Here is a 12,904-nt window from a genome sequence, read left to right as displayed (position 1 = left end):
AGCAGCAGTACTCGGCCCCGCGGTAGTAGATGTAGTGCGGGACCGTTTTGCCTTCGAAAACGATAAGGACGGAGCTGGTCCGGCCTGTCCATTCGTCTTGCCTGGAGGATGGTGGGAATTTTCTTGTATACCAGGCTGTTAGTGATGTCTGCGGCGCTGTCCTAGTCTCGGATATTATGAATTACCCCCTTGACGGTGTCTTCCGGTGGTGCCGCATACGCGGTGACCTTGTACATCTTTCCTACCATGTGGAGTGCCTTCACGTCGTTGTATTTTTGGCCACGTTGCATGCTTGGTGCGCTCGCAATGATGATATTTTTCTCCGAATTGATGCGGAGGAGATCATCGACTGCCTCGTCGTAGGTAAGGCCGGTGGCGCACAGCGCCCCGTTGCGAAGCCCCGCGTGGCTGACTTTGGTTACATCGAGGCCCGTTCTCGGCCGCAGCATTATCTTGATGTCTTCACTGGGCAAGTGCGGCTGACGCGGCGCCCGATTCTGTCTTCGTAGGTACTCTAAGATTAAGTTTGAAAAGGGCGCTTAACTCTCTTTGTCGACCTACGCAGCGCGAGCTCAGAGCTTCAAACCTGCCGCCCTTAAGTTATTTTGCGTGAGTTGAAAACACGCCGTGAGTTTTTTCGTGTGAATTCTGCGCCGGTCTTTGTTGTCGTGGACGCGGCATTTTCGCCTTCCTGAAGTCCAACACAACCGCGTTGTTAGTCGTTCCCGCAGAAAGAGGGTACATCTGTTCCTTATGCCCGATGTATCATTCTCTATTTATAATAGTTCTCTATTTATGATACATATTGTTAATGCATTAAAAAATCATATGGAGGGGGTCGAAGGTGACTCCCAGCGCCCCCCCACCCACCCCGACCTCCCGAGCAAAATTTCTGCGCCTGACCCACACAGTGACCCCCAAGGGGGGGGGGTTATTTAATTTATTTGTTATCTATTTATTTCAGTACCCTAAGGGCCCGTCAGGGCGTTACATAGGGGGGATTTGATTATACAACACAGATTGCAAAAAAGTACAGATAAACAAATCTTACAAGTGTGAACCCCCCCAAAAAAACATCGCAAGATAAAGGTACACAGGCAGGAAGAATTATACAGCACTTTCCGCTTGAAGGTGACCGAGTAAAGCGGCTACAAAAAAAGATGCAACCGCTAGAGATGAGCTGGCGGGTAGATGGTTCCAGTCATTTATTTATGTATTGATGTATGCTGATGTATGTAAACAAGAATGTATGCTGCTGTACTGCGCGGGGCTAACGACCCTGCTGGGCGTTGCACCGAGCAACCAGTTACGAACAACCGGTTACTTACAGCGCAACAACTTGGAAATCCGACCGCAAGAAATCTGTACTCGCACTCTCGTACTCTGAATGCTGCGCGCGTATTGTGAAGTCTAGAGAAGTGTAACGCGCACACAGGGCAGCACATACCCACAACGTGGTATTGTACCTTTTTGTACGAGCAACAATGTATACTCTCTTCCCATGACGTGGCGTTGTTGGCGCAGCCAAACTGTGTACCCAAACCATTTATAAAAAAACACTCACAGTGCTGGCTGCGATGCAACCCAGGCTCACCAAAAGAAACGTAAGTATAAGTGTTTTAGAGGCACGAAATTGGATCTCGCCTTTTGCTACTAACTTCGACCACCGCTCTCTTTTTCTTTGCCAATTCTCCAGTGATTGTGAGGTCATTTCTACATTCCAATTTTAACGTTCAAGCTCATAGTGTCATGAAGTGGACGCATTAACCCTTAAAAGCCTCGTCTTTCATGGTCAATCTCCCACGTGGGTACGCGCCACGAATGGAGGGAGGCAACAACAACAACAACAGCCACACAACAAACAAAAAGAACGACGCCGACGTGAACAAATCACGATTGCGCACGTGTCGGCTGCACGCGGCGGAGCAGAAGAAGAGGCACGTCAGCGTTCGTGTTTCACCGTCTGGCACCAGCATCACCACCACCACTCTCCGACGAAACGGCTTGTGGAGCCTCTCTCATCGGTCGCTGAAGAGTTTCTGACCACCCGCATTGAAGACATGAGCTCGAAGAAGCAAAAGGTACGTTAAGAGCATATGTGCGAACTCTTCATTTCTGCCGCTGCGCCCAAGTTGAACTGCCAGATGTTTGACATTTGGTTTGCGATCTTCCGAGAACCCGCCGACTCGGAGTAACACAACCAACGCTCAGCTCCAAATTATTCTCGCCCGTTTGGATTGGCGCAGCGAGATTCACGGGAATAGGCGCGATCACCGAATCTTTGCGAGATTTTCTTACTGTAAGCTGCGTATTATAGGTGATAGGTTGGTTATAGGTGATGGGTTAGACATTGTCCGTAAAAAAATAACTCTATTATTTCGCGAGGAATTTCAACTTCTCAACCGGAGCCTTTACGAAGTCTTCGAATATAGTTTGGTTCTACAGGCCATATATAAATCAATACTCTAAAGTTGAAGTGCGGTGCCGACTTGGCTCGTGCAAGCAGTTCGCGTTACCTTGTCCGCTACTTCACGTTACTGCTCGGACTTACGTAGGCGTAAGTTTAAGCGTAAAAAAGTGAATTGATTGTGGGTAGCGATGTTTTGACCTTCACGTTATCATGCCGACTCTGTCTCCTATTGGCTGGGTAGATTTGCTTTATTGTGAGTGGTATTTCTGCCTTGGAGCACCAATAAACGGCCAGCTGCGTTAGTATGACGCAGTTGTTGAAGCCGACGGAAGTTTTGAAGCGTGCTGGTTTGATTCATGTTGATTATGATTTTAGACGCTCAATAATTAATTTAGTTGCCCGTCGGTAACACTTGATGTGTCACGCTTTCGCCTCATTGGAAAGTAGTATTAGTAAAGTCCAGTTGGGCCTTCCCATTTTCGTGCGAGACTGCTTATACTTCACCTAAACAATTTATTCGAGCAATGCATTTGCGTATAGATGTGAAGCCCACACTGCAGGTGCTTTGCGTATAGTGGGTAATGGGTTGGTGTTTTAGCGAGGTAATTATAAGGCCATAGGGCGTTTGTAATTTTTTTAGGGTGCTCCTATGTTACCCCCCAAAAGTCTTTTGATCAATGCATATGCGTAAAAAATTTGGTTGATCCCTCTTTTATAGGAGTCGGGAAAAGACGAATGTGAAAGAGGCCTTCACAGGAGCAGTTGAATGTTAAAGGAATTTCCTTCTTGTGCGAAGGGTTCGCGAGCCTGACGCCACCAGACGAAGTGACACCGACACGCAAGAAACAAAAAACAGGGGAGTGTGTGGGGTGGGGGGGGGGGGTGGGGGGTCCTCGATTCACACGCGTCCCCCGTATACGAAGGCGCCGGCATCGAGGCGCCAACTGGCGGCGTTCATTAGCGTCATGATGCGATACTTCGCTTCGCCTCTTTTAGACAGCGCGCACCATGTGAATGAGTCATAGGGAAGGACATAGGCGCGTTCGTAGCACATGCTCGCGTCTCGGTTCGTAGCGCAGTGGGAAGAGCGCCACGTAGCTCTCGTTGAGGCCAGAGAGTCGGGGATTCGCAACCGGGCGCCGCCGAGTCAATGCACTTTTTCTGGCGTGGCGACGTCACTTCCGTAAGGGATATCACGTCACCAAAATCTTTGTGTAGCCGGGCATAAAACACTTTCGTGTTAAAGTGCAGCCGACGATACAATGTTTCGGTGCACGCATTTCTCGAATGATAGGGGATTTTGGAGGTGTTTGATAAAAAAATGCTAGGGCCCTCATACTTTGATATGTGGCTCCTTATCTTGCTCCTGAAAAAGGTATTCTCAGCGATGCATATGTGCGGGGAAGAGAAGCCGAATTTAAAAAGGCTTGATGTACAGCATGTATAGATGTGCAGATGAGATCAAGAAGTTTGCGGGGATAAACTGGTCGCCGTTAGCACAGGACCGGGATAATTGGAGATTAATGGGAGAGAAGATATTAATGCCCTGCAGTGGTGTAGATAGGCTGGTGATGGTGGCGGTGATGATGATGATGACGATGATGATGATTATGTATAGCGCTTTATATAAATACATGGAATCCTTTATTTGTTTTTATTAAAAGGTTCTTGAGTCATTATACTTTAATATCGGAGCTCTTATAGCGCCCCTAAATAATGTCTCCCGAGCAACACACTCTAGCATAGTAGAGAAGCAGCCTTTAAAAAAATTCGGTGTATAGCAGGTTGGCTTGCGCATTTACGCGAAAACACCCACTTGCGAGTTTCCACAAATTTATTTTATTCACATTTCGAATAACTGTCACTCGGTGTCAGTTTTATTAAATTTTATTTGTGCTCACTGCTCCTTTTGATTAGATTGAGAGGCTAGGAGACTAGATCATTCTTGCTGGGCTCTCTTGCACCCAGGGTTGTGTTGTTCAAATGAGACACTTGTGAGTCACGTTAGGTTAGATTATGGTAGATACGGGTTCGGCTATATTAGACCTATAGGGTTCAGTTAGACATGGATAAAACATTCAGAAAGACAACATGACAGCTCTGCAGATAGCTAACGCGCCGACGCAACGCAGGCGATGAGGCGCGCCGAAGTGGAGGGCTACGGATTAATTTTGACCACCTGGGGATCTTTAACGTGCGGCGAAATCTCGTACACACGGAGCTCTGCAGATAGCAAAATACTGTCTGGAAGCAATATATTCTATAGATTGCAGAGCGGGTTGACACCAAATTGCCCAAACAAAAAACAACCTTAAGACAGATGCAACTGGGAAACCATATGACACTTCTGTCATGCTGATTTTCCGTGGGTGCCGTTACTGTATTAGCTCGACACATCAATAAGTAAGCAGGTAGTTTTGTGTGATACTATGACGATGGCGAAAGAACAAGGGAACAAAAACAAGCAAAGAGAGTTAGGTAGTGCCGCAAAACTAGGAAGCGACATCTAGCTGCATAAGGAGCACGGCAGCCTAAAAGAAAACGTAAGGAGAACCCACGTGTGGGAGGAAACGTAGAAAGACAGAAACTGCCGCAGAGGTCATGGAAAAAGTAAAGATACTGTATGCCAGAGTGCGAGTAATATGGTTGCAAAAAGCGCGTACGTCACCAAAATGTTTGTTGTAATTGTTGCGAACTTGGATTTTGACGATCGTTTGAAGAATCCTATTGACGGTGGGGCTAAACGCCGAAAGGAACTTGAAGGAAGAAAACGTTAACCTCCGTGGTAGCTCAGTGGCTAAGGCGTTCTGCTGCTGAGCACGAGGACGCGGGTTCGATTCCGGTCGGGGCGGCCGCTCGGAGCGGCGACTGAAATTTTACCCTATGACCGCCTTATGGCCTTTCTGATGGAGGCGAAAAGCCAAAACGCGCGGGTGTACGAGATTTCGGCGCAAGTGAAAGATCCCCAGGAGGTCAAAGTTAATCTGAAGCACTCCACTACGGCGCGCCTCATCACCTGCGTTGCGTCGGCGCGTTAAACCCTACAATAATCAATCAATCAATCAATCAATCAATCAATTAATCAAGAAAACGTGCACTTGTTGTAGAGAACCGTTCGCTAGTAGTAAAGAAACGTTCAGTTTTCGCGAAGACAGCAGTCTTAATTACAAGTGAACGGTTTCTCCTTCCAAATCTGTAGCCCAAGACGAATTTCTTCAAACGTTGAATCACCAACTAGTCCTACACCAATTAAAGCGTTATTTATTTATTTATTTATTTATTTATTTATTTATTTATTTATTTATTTATTTCAATGCCTTTATTGGGCGTTACAGAAGGGCGTGGGCACTTGCATTAACATCAGAAAAAACAAAAGCAAGCAAACCATTGGGGATAACAACAACAAGAACAATAGTGGACAGCGAAAAAAATGCGAGTACAGTTGAGAGCATAAATGCAATCATAGGGAGCAAAAGTGATTTTCAATGCCTGTCTTAAATGAAGGCACATCGACAATACTAGCGACTGCTTTGGGGCAGCTAAATTTATAATGACGATGTCAACGATGCGGCACGTTTATTCCGAGTCGTTCCTCTTCCGCCCGGCATTCGCAGGCAGCACAGCGGCGCAAGTGCCAAACCGGAGGCGGCTGCGCCCCTCCGACCCGGGCAGGCAGGCTGCGCACCTACGTGGCCGGCAGTCTCAAGCGCCGTCGACCGCTGCTGCAGTTCTGGCTGCTCAAGTTGTTCCGCATCCTGGAGCTGCTCGGTTGGCTCCTGCTGCTGCGGCTGTTCGTCGCGCTCGCCCTGGTCACCGTGGCGGCCCTGGGCTGCGTGCTACTCGGGGGCCTGGCGTTCGGAGGACCGCGGCTGCTCAGGGCGCAGACCTACTTCGTCAGCTTCACCCTGCGCGAGGGAATCGCCGTGGGATGCCGCTTGCTCAAGAAGAGCGGCCAGACGCAGCTAGTGGAGCTCTTGGCACAGGCCAAGAAAGAACCGTGGAAGGCGTTGACAGCCTGGTTTCATTGCATGCAGCACCACCATCCGGTGCTTTCGACGAGTGACGTGGCCGTTCGAGGTCATGCCACTTGACTTGAGGATAGTGCACGAGCGGAACGCGCTATTGCTTTGGGGCAGCTATGCACAGCTGTCGTGGGTTGAGTGTTTGTGCTACAGTGGGTTAGTGTTTGCAGGGGCGGTGGAAGCTATTCTTTCTGAGGCTATTAACCAAGGCGGAAGACCAAAAACGTGGCGGCCTCAGTTCAACACTTGCCGGTAAATAAATAATAAAGAAACTAACAAAATTGAAAGCTTCTTCATCACATGGGGAGTGCAGCTGCCGTTGTTATCACGGTCCGTGTTTGGCGTGGTGGTGTCGGATTACACTGGAATTTTACCCTGTCTGTAAGGGTTCCAGCAATCTGTAATCCTTAGAACAAGCACTGTTTAAGCCGAAAAATGTTCACGCGTTTGTTTGAAATCCACTTCGTCTACCCGCTTGTAACTGTCGCGGAAGATTGGCGCACAGTTTTGTAAACACCCGAACTTGTTCATTTACTGTGTTGTTGTGGGGGTCGCCGTTGTCAGACGGCTGATGTAAGCAGTCTTTGTAACTCGGGTTACTTTTTCTTTTGGTAAAATGAATGTTGTAACCAGTCCGCTCCCTCTGTGGAATGTGTTGCTTTCCTCTTGTATAAAACATTTCCCCGGAAACACTGCTGTACTCGCTTACTGTCCATCCGGCGGTAATACTCAGCCGCAGGCATACCTCTGCGCTAAAGCTCAGAGCGAAGAAAAACGGGGAGGATTTGAGTAATAAATAGTGGGCATTCTCCGATTAAATAAGCTTCAACTGAAGCTAACCATTATGTGATTCAATATTTGCAATATGGACAGTGGTAAACCAGAGAGCGTCTTTCCGCCTCTCAGCACCTCCTGCCCAGCCAAGAAGCGGAATCGCAATCCCAATCCACGAGGTGGGGTAATGGCGCTTTGTTTGCTACTTGTTAACGGTAGCAGTGGATCAGTTAATTTTCTGCTGACGGCGACGATAACGCTGAGGATGAAGGACGCGAAGAGTTACGAGAGAGCACCAAGAAAAGGTTCACTAGAGAAATGGAGGCCAGAATCAGTGAGTAATAAATTAATCAACGAAGGGCTTAAGAATATGTGCGTGATAGGTACTCAGCTGATTTCTTCCGCGGTCGGATGTAATATGTGTACGACAAGAGTTATTAACCAGTCACCCAGAATAGACGTGCCCATACCTAGAATATATCAAAATATATTAAAATATGCTGGAACGTATTAAAATGTACGAGGACACCTAACCACTCCTTGTGATGCAGTCAACGCGAAAGCATTGCTGTCCAATTGCGAATGTGACCTCTCAATCCCATTCTTCAAGCGAAGTTTGTTCAGCTGACTTGCGCCGTCGGTAGTTGCGTACGACGAAACGCCTTGCGGCAAAGCCTACTTTATCCACATGCTCTAATGACGACGACGACGATGATGATGATGATGCCCTTGAAGTGTTTAGCGCCCTGCACCGCTTCGCTCGTAGTTTTGCTGTATGCCCTTAGAGCCAGTCTATCCACGCCCTCTGATTTACCTCCAGGCACGCTTGGGTTCCTGTTTTCATGTACAGAACCGAATTTCCGAAAGTCAATCCTCGCACCATTGCACCTTTCCATATATCCCTCACCACCGCGTATTTCTTGCAGACCTACAGTGCTCTTTTTTCTCGACATAATAGCCCCTCTCCCTCATTTCTTCCTAATAAGGTGAACCTCATGCGCTTGCGTCCACTCTGTGCCGTCGTTAATGCGGCATTCTTAAATATTTGTCCCCTTTTACGTGCGGTGTTTATACTTCAAGGCAGAGACCAGCACGCCACCTGGTGATATTATCAGAAGCCAAGAATGGTCCATCTCTCCACCGGAGCAGCGGGAGACGAGCGGCGAATTCAATCTGGCGACGGGGCAGGAAGGTGTTTTCACCTCCTTTGGGAAATAGATAGATAGAATGCATTTATTGACACTCTTAAGTTGGTCTTGTGGCCCGTTGGTTGTGGTTCCTTATTCACTGGAGCCCATATGACGTCATGGCCACCTGCGCCCGCTCGACCACCGCTAGCTGGGTCGCCAGAGAGGAGCTGGATATCAAAATCTCCCATGCGCTCTAAAAGAGGGGGTGGGAGAATAGAGGAGGGGTTGATTTTCAGACCTAAAGTCGCATTCCCCAATTATGAGCCGGAGTGATCCTGGTTTTAGATGCAAGGCATCTCTTACACTCGGCCTGTCCCTCCATCCGGCGTCCGTCCGCAACCCTCCTCGTTTCCCCTCACCCGCCAGCTGCGTTAGCACGTTCTCCTCGCCATGCCAGCTGTGCGTTAGTGCGCATGCGTGTCTCTCTCTCATCACTCTCTCTCGCCGAGCGGTTATATAACCGCGGTATCTGCAATGCGTTCCTCAGTCGCTCCGTCAGTCGCTCTTGCTGCTACTACACCGACTGCTGCTCCGATGAGTTGAAATGGACACTAACATGGCTGGTACCGCGTAATTGGAAATGTACGTGTGATTGAGCATCATTTAAGGTTCGCTACACTTCAACCACATTTGGGTAACCAACATAACGGAAACGCGAATTGAACCCCGTGAGATGCCTTGCATCACCCCAGGGTTCCCCTCGCGGAAGATGGTGGCAATTTTTTTTACAAAACTTGCATTCGGCAGAGTACTTCTCCGGAAACGCGAGCCAGCTAGCAGTGAAAAATAGATGTTTCACTGCTGGCTGGCACGCTAGATGTGGTGGGGACAAACACAAATGTAAACCTCGGCACCGATCACCATATAATCAAACTCACCGTACGGTGAGTTTGATTATTGACAGGGACAGTCGAGACTTCCTTTGACGACTATGCCCACTTGGCGTATACGTGGATCCCCCGCTTCTGCGGATCTCGCCAATGCCCGTTCACTCTAACGAGCTTACGCTGTAGAGTTCCACAGCCCTATATGCACCGGGCTGGTCTCACCTCCTCCTGTCGTTGTGCTCTTTGCTATGAACTTGAAACGATGGAACGTTTTTTTTTTTCTTACAATGGTGTGGTTTTTTATTAATGACAAGAAGGTACCTTGCTGAGCCAATTCACCGACCTGGACTTACGCTTGCAATGCCGGTCTTATTTTTGTTTAGTGCCATATCGCTGGTGTTCACTCACATGGATGTGTTTACAACAGTCCACGCTTACGTTTCAGAGACAAGGCCCCTACTTTGTTAGCTGCTCTTTAGGAGTTTACACGCGCATACAGTGAGAAAAAAAAAACAATGTGCATTTTCTTCCACCTTCGCGCATAGTACGAACTTTTTTCAGACCAATTATCACATTTTATTGTGCGCTTATGCCTCATCCAAATTTTTTCTTCAAATCATAGTTTCGGAAAGTGGGCACATTAGCCCCGAAAGGTCCCAATCCTGGCTAATCCCCCAAGTGGGCATGTGCCAAATCTAAAGAAACAACAACAATAACAATGGCCAAAGGAACAGCAGCCATCAGCTGCCCCTCGAAAGGCCGCGTGAGAGGGAAATACAGCTGCGCTTCAAAAAAAAAAAAAAAGCCCCCGTACTGCCCTTTTGTTGCAAATGTCGACAAAAAACGATAGTCTTTCATCGACATTTGCCAAGTAAATGCCTCCGTTCACTTTCCTGCTCACCACTTACGTTGTTTCTCTCCCGTAGCACTCCTCCCAAGATGTTTGCTCAAGTCGGTTTAAACTGACCGCGTTCTACTGCTCCAGGCCGGATGCCTCTATGCCAGCGCTGCCGTACGGCGGAGACACGCGTGAAGTAGGGCGTGGAGTCGCCCTACTTCAACGTTTATCGAACCACATTTCCTTACTTCACGTGCAGGTCCCGGGTTCGATTCCCGGCCGCGGCGGCCGCTTTTCTGATGGAGGTGAAAAGCAAAAACGCCCGTGTGTACGAGATTTCGGCGCACGTTACAGATCCCCAGGTGGTCAAAATTAATCCGGAGCCCTCCACTACGGCGTGCCTCATCGCCTGCGTTGCGTCAGCGCATTAAACCCTACATCAATCAAATTACTTCACGTGCGTTCCAAGCGGAACGTGGAACCTATATAGTGGAACCTTTCGTAACTGTTGCCGTTTGATTTCTTAAAATGCTGTCAGAAGTTCTAGTAGCGCGGGTGACAGCAGGCAACGGTGTGAATGTTTTTTTCTGCAGTGGACATAGTAGTTTATTTGCTATCGCAAAAAATCAAGCATCCATAAAGGAACACTGCAAATATCCCTTGTAAATTGATATGCTTCCTTGTCTTTGCGCCATGTCTTGTTCTTGTTCAACAATGTTGACAAGTATGAACATTGACTCCGGACTTAGACGTTTAGACTTGGCTGTGAGTATATAATACCATTGCGCAGCTTCTGCTTCACTCTGGCGGGCTGGCGGATCGAGTGACAGACAGAGAGACATACAGACAGACAAACCAAAATGTTCGCGTTCAAGTAGGCCAAGAAAGGCTATCGTGCTTAATATTCCGTTTCCCTTTGCTTCGCTAGACGCAGTCTCCATAGCAGTATAATTCCTAGGAGTACAAATGCCGAAGCAATTCGGGCGCTCCTTGAGCGAGTGCATAACTGAGAATGGCCAACGAGTCAATGGCGAAAAAGCTTGCAGAAATGGAAAGGAGGCTCTGCAACCTACAAATGCAGTTACAGCAGTAGCAACAGCAACAACAGCAGAAGAATCGAACGGGGTCAACGACCGTGACATCAGGAACCACTTCAGCAGGGAAGCAGCCACCGACGCAGCAGCAGCAACCAAGTCAGCAGAAGGAGCAACAGCAGCAGGAACAAGCAGATCAGCAACCAAATAAAGAAGCAGCGGCAATGGAAATCGCAAGGGAGGAAGAAGACGAAGAAGCACCAAAGAAGCGAGCAAGGCCATCAACGAAGAAAAACTAAGACGCCCAGATCGAGGAGCTGACAGCCACGGTCAACAACCTCTCGGCCACGGTCAGCAACCTGACGGTCACGGTCAACAACCTAGCGACAGTGACAGAGCAACGGTTCACGAGACTAGAAGAGATGATCTCCACGTTTGTGGTGTCCCATAGGAACCTGAGCGAGCATTTCGAGCTCGCAGAGCAAACCAGAAAATCATTGTACGCAGCCTGATGTTCGCGGCACAGTTAGCCAGCCACCCGTACCTACAAGAACAAGCGCAGCAACCAGCAGTACAACAACCATGCCAGGGCAGTCTCATCGCGCAATAAGGTCGGGAGCGGAGTCACTCACGATCTGGCGATGGAACTGCCAAAACCTCGCAAACAAGAACACGGTACTACAACAACACATTCGAAACTCGTCAAAGAAACCAGACATCATCATGCTGCAAGAAACGGTGGTGTAGAACCCGACACTGCCGGGGTACAGAGCCTACACTGACTCGTCTGGTCGGCGTGGGATTTGTACCTTCGTGCGGAAGGGACTGACCGTGATAGAGCGACAAATGAACAACGGAAAGAAGACTAAATACGAACACGTCTGCCTCGAGGTCGCACCGGGAAAGAACTGCAGGCAGGGGCTGTACGTGGTGAACGTCTACAGCAACCAGAAAGACTACAGCCAGAAATTCAAGACCTTGCTGAGGGCAGCGAGTAACCTGGCCAAGAGAACCACGCTGGTGGTGGGGGGTGACTTCATGCATCACACTACTCGTGGGGGTACAACAGAGACACCGCCAAGGGTAAAGATCTGATGTACGAAGCGACGGAACAAGGATACACCCTGATCACGAACCCCAAGCAACCTACGCGCACGGGCCTCACGTCGACTCAACGGGACACCACGCCGAACCTAACCTTCATCAAGAACGGAGGAGAGGTTACGTGGCGCAACACCGGAGAAGATCTGGGGAGCGATCATTACATACTAGAGATCGAACTGGCAGGCACAGGCGGATGCAAGATCGAACACAAATGGACTGACTGGGACGCCTTCCGCAAGCAGAGAAGAGACGATCCGGGAAGGCTCGACATCGAAGACATTGAAGCATGGACGACGAAGCTGAAGAAGGAAGTCCAGGAAGCGACCAAGAAGATCGAGACCAGCGACGACATTACATGCGTAGACAGCCGGCTGGCGCACCTCATCGAAGCGAAGAGGTCCATCAAGGAGCGCTGGAGGAAGCAGCGATGGAACAGGAAGCTTCGAAAGACGGTGGCGGAGCTAAATCGAGCGATTGAAAAGCACAGCGCGTTCCTCTGCAGACCGCAGTGGGACGAGGTGTGCAACCGCATCGACGGCAGCCTCCACCAGGGCAAAGCCTGGTCTCTGATCAGACACTTGCTCGACGAGACCAAAACTAAATCATTCCAGCAGAACCGCATAGCGCAGGTCATGCGCGAAGCCGAGCAGATCCTTGGCAGAGCCGAGCTGATCAAGAAGCTGAGCGCCAAGTATCTAGCACAGA

General features: G+C 49.0%; 1 protein-coding gene across 1 annotated transcript in view; it reads left to right on the top strand.

The window, feature by feature from the left end:
• Positions 1-12,904, top strand: part of LOC144149969 (uncharacterized) — a 107,788-nt gene that overhangs the window by 867 nt on the left and 94,017 nt on the right. The gene's annotated exons all lie outside the window — the stretch shown is intronic.

The sequence above is a fragment of the Haemaphysalis longicornis genome, unplaced genomic scaffold, assembly GCF_048455015.1.
Source record: "Haemaphysalis longicornis isolate Haplotype H1 unplaced genomic scaffold, Haemaphysalis longicornis Haplotype H1 scaffold_8, whole genome shotgun sequence".
Lineage (NCBI taxonomy): Eukaryota > Metazoa > Arthropoda > Arachnida > Ixodida > Ixodidae > Haemaphysalis > Haemaphysalis longicornis.
The sequence above is the reverse complement of the archived record's forward strand: the minus strand, read 5'-3'. Positions and strand labels throughout refer to the sequence as shown.